The sequence below is a fragment of the Lichenostomus cassidix genome, chromosome 10 (genome assembly GCF_008360975.1).
Source record: "Lichenostomus cassidix isolate B80296 chromosome 10, HeHo_3.0, whole genome shotgun sequence".
Lineage (NCBI taxonomy): Eukaryota > Metazoa > Chordata > Aves > Passeriformes > Meliphagidae > Lichenostomus > Lichenostomus cassidix.
In genome coordinates this window covers 10,035,963-10,050,116 of record NC_139491.1, presented here as the reverse complement: position 1 = coordinate 10,050,116, position 14,154 = coordinate 10,035,963, and the positions used below count along the sequence as shown (strand labels likewise).

Here is a 14,154-nt window from a genome sequence, read left to right as displayed (position 1 = left end):
TCTGACTTCCAGTAACTTCTAGGTATCTAAAGTGTACAAGTCACTGTTTTGTTCATTTACAAACTTAAAAACCAGAAACAAACCTGAGTAGAGAAGTCACAGATGACAAAGCACAAACAGAGCAGTGTGAAAGCGAAATTTTTGTGGAAGAAAACATAAGAACTTGCACATTTTCAAACAGGAATGCCTGCCAGGAATCTGCAAGAGCCTCTGGAGGTATTTGAACTGGGCTGTCAGTCACTGGCAAAGGCTGCTTCCATTCCTTCCTAGCCACTGATGCCAACTCCTATGTGTGCACCTGCAAGCCAAGAGAGGAAACTTCCTTCTACTGAACAGCTGACAACCAGATGTCAGGGAATTAAGCTACTGCATAGACAGCTTCAGACAATAGATATAATTACTGTCAATGGAAAACATTAACTTAGATTACAGGAAATTTGAAAGAAGTGCCAGAAGTGTTCATCAAAGTTCACATCAACGCTTGCCTTCGTGACTCAGTTTGTACAGTCCCTCATCCCACGAGGGATGGTTAAGAAGCAACTTATGCAAAATAATTTATTGCTATGATTATTTTTTATCTAAGCCAGTTTCTCTTCTTTTCCTTACACATCCTGTTTCAATCCCTTTTGCATTGTTTCTTCTTCCCACCAAAATAGATAAGAAAATGCAACCTAAATTTATACTAATTATAACCCTTTCCAGACCTAGATGGCCATAGCAAAACATCAAATAAAAGTGTTACAGAACAATCCATATCTTGCATATTTTTGTGGAGGCCTATTCTGCTATTTCTCCTGCTTCAACAATATGTCACTGGAATTTGAGGTTCTGACATTTATAGGGCAAGGCTAGCAGGAGCAAGATGAAACAATGTAAGCAAACAAGGCAGGCCATTTTTCATCATGAAGTCATCTTATATCATTTTAAGAATGGCCATCAATTAATTAGAAAGTTACATTTTACTCTATAATCTCATGTAGCTATTCTATAAAAAGGGTCTTCCAGGTATCTCACAGTAAAATAAACAGAGCAGTTACAAATATTAACTTAAGTGTAAATCATTTTCTATTCTTAATAGTGTCTGATATTCTAATCCCACCACATTGTGTTCTTAATACGAACATCAATCAGCTGGGAAACTTTACAGGCTATCAAAACATAATGACTAATACAATAGTCTTCTGCTTTCTTGAAGCATTAATTCTGAGATGCTTGTATGCAATTAAATGGCAGAAATCTGTACTACATTCTGAGCCTCATGTTGCCCCTGAACAGTAAAAATTCCATCAGGTCCAGCATTTGATCAGCTCACAGTGGGTAAAATAATTATATATTTGTGCAACTGGCTTGATTTTTTTTTTTATTCAAAAGACACAGCCATGAGTAAAACAAAGCCATGAAAGGAATTTCAGCTAATAGCAAAAGATGCACCATTTTTTGACCAAAAAAATCTCCCTAAAGAAAGAGAAAAGCTAAGCATTTAGGATGGCAGTTGAAAAGACTCAATGCAGTATTCAGTAAATGCCTGGAATGAAAAGGATGTCCAGGACAGCAGGCAGAGAATAAGAACTCTGCTCATACACATACTCTCTGCTGCTACACAGGCTTTATCCTGCACTTAAACAATGGGTGATGAATAAAATGCACAATAGTAACTGTCAGCCTCCCATTTGACAAACACAGGAATATGTTCAAGTCCTTCAGTCATAGTCCATTACTTATGTTTGATGCAAACATTTGTAACAGTAACCTCACATTTTAGGAAATAATAATAACCATTTGGAGGATTTTGTGGAAGCTATAATTTACCATGTTTTTCAAATGTGACCAAAGTTATAGGACAAAAAAAAACCCATCAAGAGTTAGCAAACACAAAGAAAGCACATATCTTTCTAAGACACAAAGACTGGAGAAAGGTGTACATGGAACTTGGAATAGTTGTCCTCTTTCTTTGTTCTTTCCTAAGCATCTGCTCTTGGTCACTGCTAAAGATAGGACCTTGGATTAGACACTGGTTTTGACTAGTTTGAGTTCACCCCACACAAACTAATTTATTTCTTTGTCAGAGCTTCTTTCAAGTGCCAATTATAAAGGTTGATCTGAGTAGGTCTTATTTTTTCCATATAAGGAAAAGTAATTCTTCAAATGAAAAAAGTAATGGGCCTGCTATAAATACAAATTCATTAATAAACCATAATTTGTATTGACATTTTAAATTCTAAATTTGCCCTTACTTTTGATCATGCTGATGTCATTAGCTCTATCTCCTATTGCCAAAGTAACTGCCTTCCTGTTTCCTAATCAGCTGTGAGACTCATGCATTTTTTAAAGGAGTGACTCAACAGCCAGGCGCAGTTTGACACAGACAGTCAAGTTCAAAGAATTTTCTCCAAATTCGCCTCAACAGCAAGAGCCTGAAAACTTTTGGTAACTCAGTTGGTTTCATAACTATTATAAAACAACATGATGTTGATCACTCCTGGAATTTAATGAGTAGGGTATCTTTTTTTGTAACAAAGTCAAAGAAATTTTAAGCAACGGAATTATATTCAGCATTATAAATCATCCTCTTGTGTGTACACACATGTATAGCATATATTATCTCAACACAAACAAGATTATAAAACACATTTTCTTGCAAAACTGATTTCACTTTTACCTACTAAATGCAAAAAAGAAAACAACTCCCTTAACTTGGCTTCTAGAGAAAAACATTCCGTTTTCCAGCTGACACTGAGAGGATTAAAGAGTAAACAAAGACTTACTAAATTGAACTATCAGCCTAGTAGGCATTTAGTACAGGAATGTGTTTCTCTGACTCAGTACTTGGAAGAATGTCCAGTGGTAACTTTTGAAGTTATCATTACATAACCTTCAGCAATCCTCTTCAGGATTTGTATCTAATGCTAAAGCTAAACACAGAGAATGTGGCCAGGAACACAAATTCTGTAGCCCCAGCATATATATCACATGATTTAATTTATTGTAAAAATTATTACATTAAAATGTAAACAAAAAACTTTCTGAATGGAAAAAAATAGGAAGATCAGAAGTTTTGGAATGCTGTAAATCACAGGGTATGGCAGTGAAACATGAAGAAAAAGGCATAGAAATGAGGAAAGCATACATTGAAGAGTCAAGAGTCAGAACAGGCCGAGAGCAGAACTGCTATCTTGTATCTTTTAATGTAGTTACATCCTCATGAATGAAGCCTGAAGCCCTATCAAATTAGTAAATAAAAAAAGTAACGAATCTTGATTTTTTTTGTTAAAGAGTTCAAATCCCAAGTACATGAACGGAAGACCAACTGACACAGCTGCAAATTAAAGTGTTATTTAGAAGCTCACCTTGGATGAAACAGTACTATAGATGGGACATGAACAGAGAGGGTTTTTTACTAAGTACTTTCTAAATGTCTTATTCCAATGGCATAACAGTAGTTTATGAGTGCTTTGGCATAACAACATAGCTGACCTACTCTGTAGGCAATAAGGTAGATCATGGCTGCAGGGCACATCTGAGTGTCCTCATATATCTCACCAAGGAAGACCATTAAATTAAATTGGTATCTTATTTCCCCGTTTTTGCACTTTTAGCAGCTGTAGTATTGAAATAACTAGCATGTCGATACCTATATCTATTATTTTATTTTAGCTATTTTTTATTCCATAAATTGTTCAGCTTACTTTCTTAAATCTTAATATAGATTTAAAGGAAACTAGTCTCAACATATTCAACCTCTAATACAGCCACAACACAAGTCAGATTGTATCTTTATAGATCATGTCTTGACGCTTTGTTCCAAAAATCTATATACGTTTTGGAAAGATGTTTAGGGACCAGTTGAAAGAATAAGCTCGCACAAAAGCAGGCAGTTACAGCAAGTACCAGCAGCATCACCGGCTGTAATGGTAGCTGTAACAATGGTGCAGAGACCCCCGCGGGAGCAGGGGGAGCATTTCCTTTCCCCGCGCCAAGGTTCCGCCGGGACACTCGGCATCTCCCCGCTGCCGCGGGCCCCCTGCGGGCCGAGCCGGGCACTGCAGGGCGCGGGAGACACACCGCCCCGGGCACGGCAATGCTCACACCGCCCCGGGCACGGCAATGCACACACCGGCCCGGGCACGGGCAATGCTCACACCGCCCCGGGCACGGGCAATCCTCACAGCTCCACCGGGCACGGGCAATGCTCACACCGCGCCGGGCACGGGCAATGCTCACACCGCCCCGGGCACGGCAATGCTCACACCGCCCCGGGCACGGCAATGCTCACACCGCCCCGGGCACGGCAATGCTCACACCGGCCCGGGCACGGCAATGCTCACACCGCCCCGGGCACGGCACTGCTCACACCGCCCCGGGCACGGCAATGCTCACAGCTCCACCGGGCACGGCAATGCTCACAGCTCCACCGGGCACGGGCAATGCTCACACCGCCCCGGGCACGGGCAATGCTCACAGCTCCACCGGGCACGGGCATCTCTCACAGCCGCACAGGGCACGGCCCAGTAGCCAAGGGGACAGGGCCCCAGCCCGGCGGGGGAAGGACAAGGCGGACACGCCTCGAGACACAACGGGCACCGAAGGGGGGAACCCCCTGCGACGATGGTCACGTATTTCCAGTCTTGAATAAGAGAGATAATATTGTAGTACTAGTTGCTTAAGTAATCTCACACCCGAGGAAGATGTACGTTCACTAATAACAAGTTTGAGATGGATCTTTCAGCATGTAGGACCAATCTTTGTAGTAACTCTTAACAGTAGAATATATTTTCAAGAGAAAAATATTTTATATTGCTCTTACCTAATGCTGAACATATATTCTCTCAAGTCCTAATCCTCCGTGATTAGTACTCATGCTAGGTTTTCCTCCTGTATTTTAAGTCTCTTTGCACAACAACTTCAAATAAGTTATGAAACAATAAAATTGATTTAGCAAAACTGATTTCCACAGTCTAAATTATGTATTTTGCTATAACAATGTGGTCAATACCACATGTATATTATAAGCAGAAATTAAAAAGTAACTCTTGCAAGTACATATTTTCCATTTGTAGATTAATAGTGTATTAACTATAAACTGAAATGCCTATAATCCTCAATTCATCTCAAAACCTTTGCAACTGTGGGCTAGTAAGGGATTGGTTATGCTCTGAGGGTTACAAGCTTTGGAGAGTGTGCTGAATGTAACTGAGCCTTACAGCTCTGACAACAAGCCATTCAAAGGCATTCAGGAATCTGTTATCAATATAACAACTTTAGAAGTGCAAAGGTTCTTTGTTCGTGCATGGATGGGCTGTTAAAAGGCTGCTGGACTGTTAGGCAAGACACAGCTGAATACTACAGTGTCTAGAAATTTTTAGTTTTGGTGCTTGTTGCTTTTCAGGTGTCATCGGCATTGACAAGAACTCTCACAACCATCTCCAACGAACAAATGAGCATGCCACCATTTTGAAAGGTGTTAAAATTGTTCAAAATTTCCTCAATAGCCAACTGCAAGTGCTGGACACTCAGAATCTACTGTCCCTGCTGCAGCACCTGTCTGTACAAGTAAGCCAAGTCTGCCCTCCTGCATCTACAGTCAGAGTGGCTGGTAGCACCCAGGGCATGAGGAGACAGCAGCCACAGCAACCACACAGCATGACTGCTTCCACCACTGATTGGTACAACTTCTCAGCACCACTTGTATTAGGGAAACTATATTCACACTAACTTCAAAGTAAGGCTTCTTAATCACTCCTTAAGTTTTTATTTTCTTTTGCAGTAAGTGAGATGCACTCCTAGAGATACAAGCTTATATGAAAAAGCCACCATTCACTTGTGGAATTGTTCTATCCTTCAAACCATATTGCAAACAAAACTTGTATACAAGTAATTAAGTACTTTATTCAGAAAGAGGTAGAACCCAAACTTTGTTTAACCAATGACAGAGGCTGACAATTCTTGAAACTGTCTTTGCATTATTTGGAAACAACGGAATAATCTGCAATTAAAATACTTCTACATTGCTGTTTCATGGCCAAGTCAATTATGTTTTCCTTGCCATAAGCCCCCAAGATCACTTTGAGCTTTAGTTAACACCTAGAAAAACAAGGATATAATTAGGTAAAAATTAGCCAGTACACATAGATACAAACACTTTACTGCCAAATTGTAAGACTTCCAAACATATTAAGAAACAGATGTGATTATGATTTTCATCCTCCGTGATATCCTAAAGACCTGGGTCAAGTCTTTAGGACTTTGCACTGGGTCAAGTCAAAGAAAAGACACTGGATTCAAAACTTCAGTTAACTTATTTCTTGAATATCAATCTTGGTATATCTGTGGTGGCATTCAAATTTTGTACTTTTATTGTACTCTACTATCCATGAGGCATTTTTATTAAGCAAAATAGACTGCATTACTTATAACCTGAAATTTAAGTAAGTAAATGTCTTTGAAGTCCAAAGATCACGAGCTGTTTTATTGCTAAAAGGGAGGAATATGTCCAGAAATGTTTTTCATCTTAAACACACATCAACAAAACAGGCTGTTGTATGCTTTACCATTAACAGCAATGTATCTTGATGATTCCACATATTGTGGTATAAGTAAGATACTACAATGAAACTAAGAACATGAAATATAAAAAATTAATGGACTACAAAAAGTTTTGTAACTGTATGGATGAAGTATTAAGGAAAAACTCTACTTGTTTGGGAAAAAGATTTGCAGAAATATGAGGGAAAAAAGCAGAAGGAAGGGAGAGGGGAAGAGAGAAAAAGGAGAGACATTGCCTATGAAGTCACAGGTGCAACCTGACAGAAATAGGTGAAAGGGACACAACTTGCTAGCCATCATCAGCTAATTCAGTGTGTACATGCTGCACACATTGTGGTTTCAGCCATATATAGCTTGTTCCATTCCCCAGAAAGCAGCCCTACCCTGGCCACACAAACAAACTTAACCTTGCAGAGCAAGAATGAAAAGTCAAGGTTCTAACATCTAAGGAAATGTTTAAAAAAAAAAATCAGATGCTTATGATTCCAACTTAGTTTTCATATAAAACACGTTGGCCTTCTGGAAAAGATTAAAAGCAAGCCAAGAAAGCTCTATTACAGAGAGGAAAACAATAGGTATGTTTGTAACCCATATGAAGTATATGTTATGATGGTTTTGTTATGTCGGACATATTTTAAAATCATGGACTGGTTTGTATTAGGTATGGACTCTTACAGAGAACATGAATCCTTAAAGGAAGAAAGGAAAACTAGATAAAATTCTTATATAAGTTCACATTAGGGTAGACCCCTGAAAACCAGCAGAGATCATACTTTTTAAAATAACATGAAACTGGACTATTTGTATTCACATTCATAGACTTTCACAGATTTCAAGCTAGGAATTCTGAGATATGGATTACTTGCACAATGTAAATATTCTAAGTGTTTTAAATATTACCATAAAACCTCATAACCCACATTCTTTAAGTAGATTTAGCTCTCTAATCATCACTTGGATGTGGCTAACTTCACAGCAAAACATTCTAGCTCTGATTCAAGAAGTCCTCCTGCATTTATATATATCCTTACATTAAGAAGAATATTCAAACCACGTTATTTTTAATAGCCTCTATTTTGAGTTGAATATGTTGACAGGTTAATGAGTTTTTGAATCAGTATCCCCTGTAGAAGCACTTTCACCAAAACAGTTGGATGCCAAAGACATTGGTACTCCATTGCTGGATGAAGCTGTTCAAATAAAGTGCTATCTATCCCTTTACAACAAAGCTTTATCTGATCATCGGGATTACTAACTGAAAAAGACAACAAATATTAAAAAAACCCCAAACCAACCCTGTTTGTTAGCCATTGTTCTTGGGGGGGTTGTGTTGGGTTTTTTTTAAGGTTGCTTGATCTCCCAGGTCTAATTGCATTTTTCTTGTACATACCAATTTTAAAACAGCTATAACACAGAAATAGCCCCAAGTGTATTTTTTAACTCCACTGACTTCGAGGCAAACTGAGGAAACTTCCTAGCTCAGTTTTAACTGACTACATTGAGTGCCAAATTTGACTCTTGGGAGTACCACCTAGGCTCCTTGCATTGGTTGGCTCAGAGAAGACATCCCTATGCACCAGAAAAAAGAACTCAAATGCACAGACAAAGACTAATAAACAGAAAATTTAAATGAAGGTTACATATAGCAAAGAACATGTCTCATTCTTTAGAGCTCAGGTTCCAGATTCACCTGATGATGGTTTATCCCCTAGAGAAACATCACTGTTCATCTCTCACAATAACTAAACTTGCTCTTGGAATCAAATGGACAGCATTAAGAGTGAAATGATGCTACCAGTCCTTTGAGACATCTACCTATCAAGCATTTCCCTAAAACCTTTTCAGAGTGAAACATTCACATTTTCAAGAAAATAGAAGGGAAGAAATTAAAAATTCACATTTCTAGTGTTTTGCTTGTGATCAAGTTCCTAATTCTGTTGTGTTATAAACACAGGCTGAATTTGCAGTCTTTATAGTAGAACACTTCTTATTTCTCTAAATGTTTTGGCAAAAACAGACATGATCCCCTACATAAATGCAGTATACTGCAGACAGAAAACTAAAGCTCAAAACAAGTACAGTGCATGAAACAGCTTGTGTTTATTTAAAGAGTGTATTGGAATGCCAGTGATTCTTTTCAGCTGTCCCATTACTTTTTCCCTCCTCAACTTTTGTTTAATTTTTTCCATGGTCCTAATTAGTCAATGCTCAAATTTGGAAAAACCAGCAAACGTATAGTCCTGTGTAGCAGATGGCAAGATATTCTAAAGACATGCCACTAACAGTAACTTGGACATCTTTTGATGCAAGACAAAAGCAAACACTTGTAGCAGACAACTGGAATCAATTCTTTACAGTGACAGAGATGGCTTCCTACAGCTTGCAGGAACAGAAAATTGAGTGTGAAATCACAGGCCACCCACATATATAGAGGTGATGTAAATTAAGTACCTCAAGCTTGGTCACTGGTTCCAAATTAACAAAACATTTGTCCTTAATTCACATAACCTAAATTTTAAGTGTGAGGCAATATAAAATGTCAAAAGTCAACCATACTGGTTAACACCAGCTAACCGTTTGCTTAAGTTTTTAGCTCAATGCTGTGTGCGATAATTCCCTGTTACACAATCTGAAGCACATTTGGTTTCACACACCCCTCAAAATATGTGTTTAGTTTTGATATATATAAATTCTTTCATATTAAAAATTGCTGGCAGATTTTGTTTTCACTTCTCACATTCTCTACAGTCAAAAATCATTTATCATGAACCACGCATTTTGTGTTATAAGTACACCACTACTTACTTATTTTCCTCATTATTACTGTCAGTGTTTTAAAGCTGATACTTAGATTAATAAATGCATAATTTACATAACTGTTTAATAAATATGAGTAAGAACTTTTAGCAGGATGATCTGATTGGCATTTTTATTGCCCAGCTATGGCTGGACAAGACTGAGTAGCTGACTCCTCAGCAAGGCCAATTTCAGTAGTCAGTTTTGGCACACTAAAAAAAAAAACCTTAAGTAAGTGCTATTTAATATACAGAAGTCTCAGCTATTCAGTGGTTCTTTTTACATCAGCATTATGTGAAAATAAGTAATTTAAGCTCTCAACTCTAGAAGACTGTACAGTATAGCAGAATAAAAATAATGGGAGTCTGTTCACAGTTACCTTGGGCTGACTGCAAGCTGGAATTCCTGGATTTCATCCCTGCTCCTCTGAAGTGTTACACAGTTAACTTACCTTTTTCACTTCATATTATGCACTTGAAAAATCATTTTGATGATTTATAGCCCAAAAGACATTGCAGATAAGCTGAGTCTTTCACCACAGGAAAGCAAGGAATTAACTATGAACTCTTGCCGGTTAGGAAACACGACATTAACACAAAGCATAATTTATCTAGTCTCAGCCATGTCACTTTAAAGAGCACAAAACACCCCAGTGACTGGTGATAATAGGCAGGGATGATGACACAATAGTGGGATTTACAAGTAATATCTTGCTAAATTCCCACTTGAGTTTGTCTCCCCTATGGTTTCCTTTTTAAAAGCAAGGATTTGAATCTGAAGATCTTTACATCAGTTCTTCATTTTGTGAACTGTTTTAAATGAAGAAAACCATAAATACACTTCCAGGTGTGTATGTTATCAGAAGAATTAAGTACTAAAACACTGATATTTCACTAAAAAGAACACAGAATATGCTGAGTTGCAAGGGACCCACAAGGATCATCAAGTCCAACTCCTGGCTCTGCACAGCACCATCCCCAAGAGTCACACCACGTGCCCAAGAGTATTGTCCAAACGCTTCTTGAACTCTGTAAGGCTTGGTGCTGTTTATTTTTCTCCTTTTCCATTTCATAAGTTGTCAAAATGACCACATGGCATTGGATGTTTCCTTGTAAAGGACTCCTAAACCTTTTGCTAGTATAGAATTTAGTATTAACAGTCACGAAAATATGTAAACTTGCCATAAGTTACATAAAACAGATCACAACAACAGTCAAAAATCAGACTGCTAGGCAAGACTGTATTAAATGCAAAATGGCATATACTGTACTTTCATACAGAAATAATACCCAACTATGTGCAGATTCTGGTATTTTTAGATTACCCTTACTTGGTGAATTGTAATGCCTATAAAATTCAAATAAGAGACAACAGAAATGAACCCCAGTTCAGTATAAAAATATATTCCAGTGTTAAAAGTATTTGCACAAGTTAAACAATTGTATAAGGTTTTTTTTAAAGTACACTTTTTTGTTTTCTAGATCAACTAGTGAGATTTATTCAAGATAGCAATCTCATGTTTTCATTGTTATTGAAAGCTTGTAAATATACCATTGCAAAAATCCTTTGTACTGGCCAGGATAGCCTCTTAGATTAGTAAATCCTACAAACAAAGCTAACAGGTTTTGGGACTTATAATTTAATATTTTTCCCACAAAACCTGTTTGTGAAGTCATTCACAAGCTTATAAAAAAGTGTCATGAAGTATATACACAGAATCTTAAGGAACCCTTTTCTATATTCCAAGAAAGGATATAATATTCCCTGAAATCCATCCTAGTTAACATCAAACAACTTTGACTAAAACATTGGGAAAAAACTTTTCATTCAAGCTACAAGCATCCCCAAAACAATGGAACAAATGCAATTAGAAAGTCCTTATTTGCTACAACATATTCATAATAACGTAAGAACTTTAACTCATATAGATTAATCAAATTAAGTCCATATATTTATAATAAGCATATAATATATTACTGTAGTTAGCACTGTATAGTTTGGAAAATACTATGCTGCTTTTGTGGAAAAAAATTACAAAGTGTAAGTTTGCCCAATGACAAAACTGATGACTACTAATCTGCCCTAAGCAATTGGTTCTCTTTAAAGACATTCCAGATTTGAGTAATAAATACTACTTGTATTAAATATTGTTATAGTAAAAGGTCACCAAGCATTCCAGAAAGTTTAAAGGAGACATATAAGAAATATAAGACTATAACCTAGACTTTTGAGACATTCCAAAAGTTTAAACTCCACTACAAATTATGTATTTCTTGTTTGCATTGTTTCTCTACAAAATATTATGAGATACTATGAGTGAGAAAAGAAGACAAAGCATTAACAAAAATAATGCTTTAACATTAGAAATTATAATAACAAAATCCTATGTGTTGACAGAACAGTGAGTCATATTTCAAAATGTGCTTGTACTGCTTTTGGGGGACTCTTCAGAGCAGTGAAAGCTGAACAGTTTGTTTCCTATTTCTTGTCAGAGCCAGACAGTTAAAGCTCAAGATTGTTCTGAGTCAGGGAAAGGTTGCTTCAGATCATTAATGGAAAACAAACATTAATGGAAAACAAACAAACAAACAAACATCATTAATGGAAAACAAACAGGCAGAAGACAATGGAAAGGAATAAAATGTGTTAAAACTCCTCATTTTTATTATCCCCCAGTGTTGATGTTGAAAAAAATCTCTTCATTGGGTGAACCTAGTTGAAAGTATTGCACAAAAGCTTATTACATTTTAAAAACATTATTTTGTAAATATTTCATGTCAAACTATCAAACTAAAACAAAATACAATACCCTAGGATGCATGTTCTTAAGAATTATTGCCTGAGAAGAGTGTTTAAGTTTCATGATACAAAAAAATAAAAGGGGCTTTTAATACTTTGAACAATTTATCCCTTCACTCAGAGTTATAAAATGAAAATGACAGAGAAGGAAAACCAAAAGGAAAACACAGAAAAATAAGGCGAAAATCTGACAGCAAACAAATAGTTGCCTAGAGTAAAAATGTGGCCAAAAACTGGCATCATTGATACCAATTTACGAAGACACCCTCATTTTGTGACAACTATGACTGCTATGTTTGTGAACAGACCCGCAGTCTTTCTAACCTGTTTATGGCAGATCTGCAAAAAATAGCAAGTTCTCTATATATCTCTATACATCCATGTAACAGTTTAAAGACTTTAAATTTGATCTATGTCATATTGGTGTTAGGTCAATTTTGGGTTTTGCAACAAGCACTACAATATATGTACTTTGATGTTTAATGATGTCACCCTTACTTTCCTCCATTTTTCATTCTGTAATCTGTGTAAAAGAAAACATTCTCAGTAACTAATGTTTTAAGTTACAGATAGTTATTTAAACTTACAGTGGTATAAAAATCAAGTGCTAAAGTACAAAATGGGTGCTTAACATCTACTGACATCAACACTGTGCTCATTTATTAACAAGCCTTCTTTAAAAGAAGGTATGAAATTTCATGTTCTTTTGTTGGTGACATAAGTGTTTAACTTCTTCCACAAGATTCTTCAGTGATTCATACAGACTAAAACAGTCTTTGACAAACTGCTGCATGCATGAGTAGAGCAAAAATAGTGTTTGACAGAGAAAGGAAATTAAAACAAGCAAAGCAATGTGAAAGATGTAGATACATGAAATGAAAGCAGAAATGAGACAAGAGTCTTTTTCACTTCCTTGAAAAATATTTCCTGTTTCCAGCATTTGCAATGATCTTCTTATTGGCATTCATTATAATGGAGGAAAGACCTGTTCATTGCTAAAGAACTGAACTAAAGGAAGCCTATTGACATTTTTACCTAAAGGCACAGTGAGTGTAACAATGCAGCTTTGAGGGGCTCTTTAATGTCAAATAGAGGAGCATGTCACATATCTTGTTTCCTGGAATCATTAAGTTAGTAGCGTGCTTCCCTCTAACAATAATAGACTTGCTACTGGAGTCAATTTCAGAACAAAAATACTTAAGGCAGACAGTCTCCCTTTACTTTTAGCTTAAATTCTAATTTACTTGTTTTAGAGACTGAAAAAAAACCAATTTAAGTATTTATATAACTGTGAAATATGCTCTGCACAATCAATGCACTAGGTCATTTGGCTTAGACATACACAATACTTCCCTTTAATACTGATCCAAGTACATGTTGTTCTGGAAAGAGTTCAATAGCAGCATTTTCATCTAGAGCCAAAATGCACTTGTTTTCCATTTCTATTGTCTTCTGCACTTTATCTTAAGTGGGGAAATATATATTAGTTGCAGCATATTTAACTTATTTTTATTTAGTTTTACAGGTGCACTAATGCATTTGGATAATCTTTAAAGAAAACAGCTGTAGGAAATGTAATTATCTTCAGTATTTCTCCAGATAATTTGTAGAACAAAGCTCAGTCAAGATAGAAGTTTCAAGATGGAAGTTTAATCTTTACTAGCAATCTAAATGGGATCCCAGATCCACAGTCTTCAGTTTTACATGGCAAAAAAATGCTATATATCATAGCTCGTTCAGACCTAAATGACACTGCCTAGACAATCTACTGTTCATCTATTAAGTATGAAATCAACAATTAAAGAGTACTAATCCCAGTAAGTGCTTGGCTACCAAATTGTGCTCAATACAAAAATGAAGCACAACCCTGTTGCAGTCCTGTATGGAGACACTGAATTGTGGACTGCCTTCCTTGGAAGAAATAAGTCACCATGAATCCTGGCAGACAGCATTCAAAAAGAACCAATAAGCACAACTAAAACCCCAAGCTTCTTGCTAGCAACAGGTGTCCATGAG

General features: G+C 36.7%; 1 long non-coding RNA gene across 2 annotated transcripts in view; it reads right to left on the bottom strand.

Annotated features, from left to right (window-relative positions):
• LOC146432712 (uncharacterized) overlaps positions 1-14,154 on the bottom strand; it is a 70,139-nt gene that overhangs the window by 42,253 nt on the left and 13,732 nt on the right. The window contains exon 3 of one of the 2 annotated variants that reach the window (XR_014854297.1): positions 135-298. The exons of the other annotated variant lie outside the window; for it this stretch is intronic. This is a non-coding gene — a long non-coding RNA (uncharacterized LOC146432712). Of the gene's footprint in view, positions 1-134; positions 299-14,154 lie in introns of those variants that run through there. 2 annotated transcript variants of the gene reach the window in all.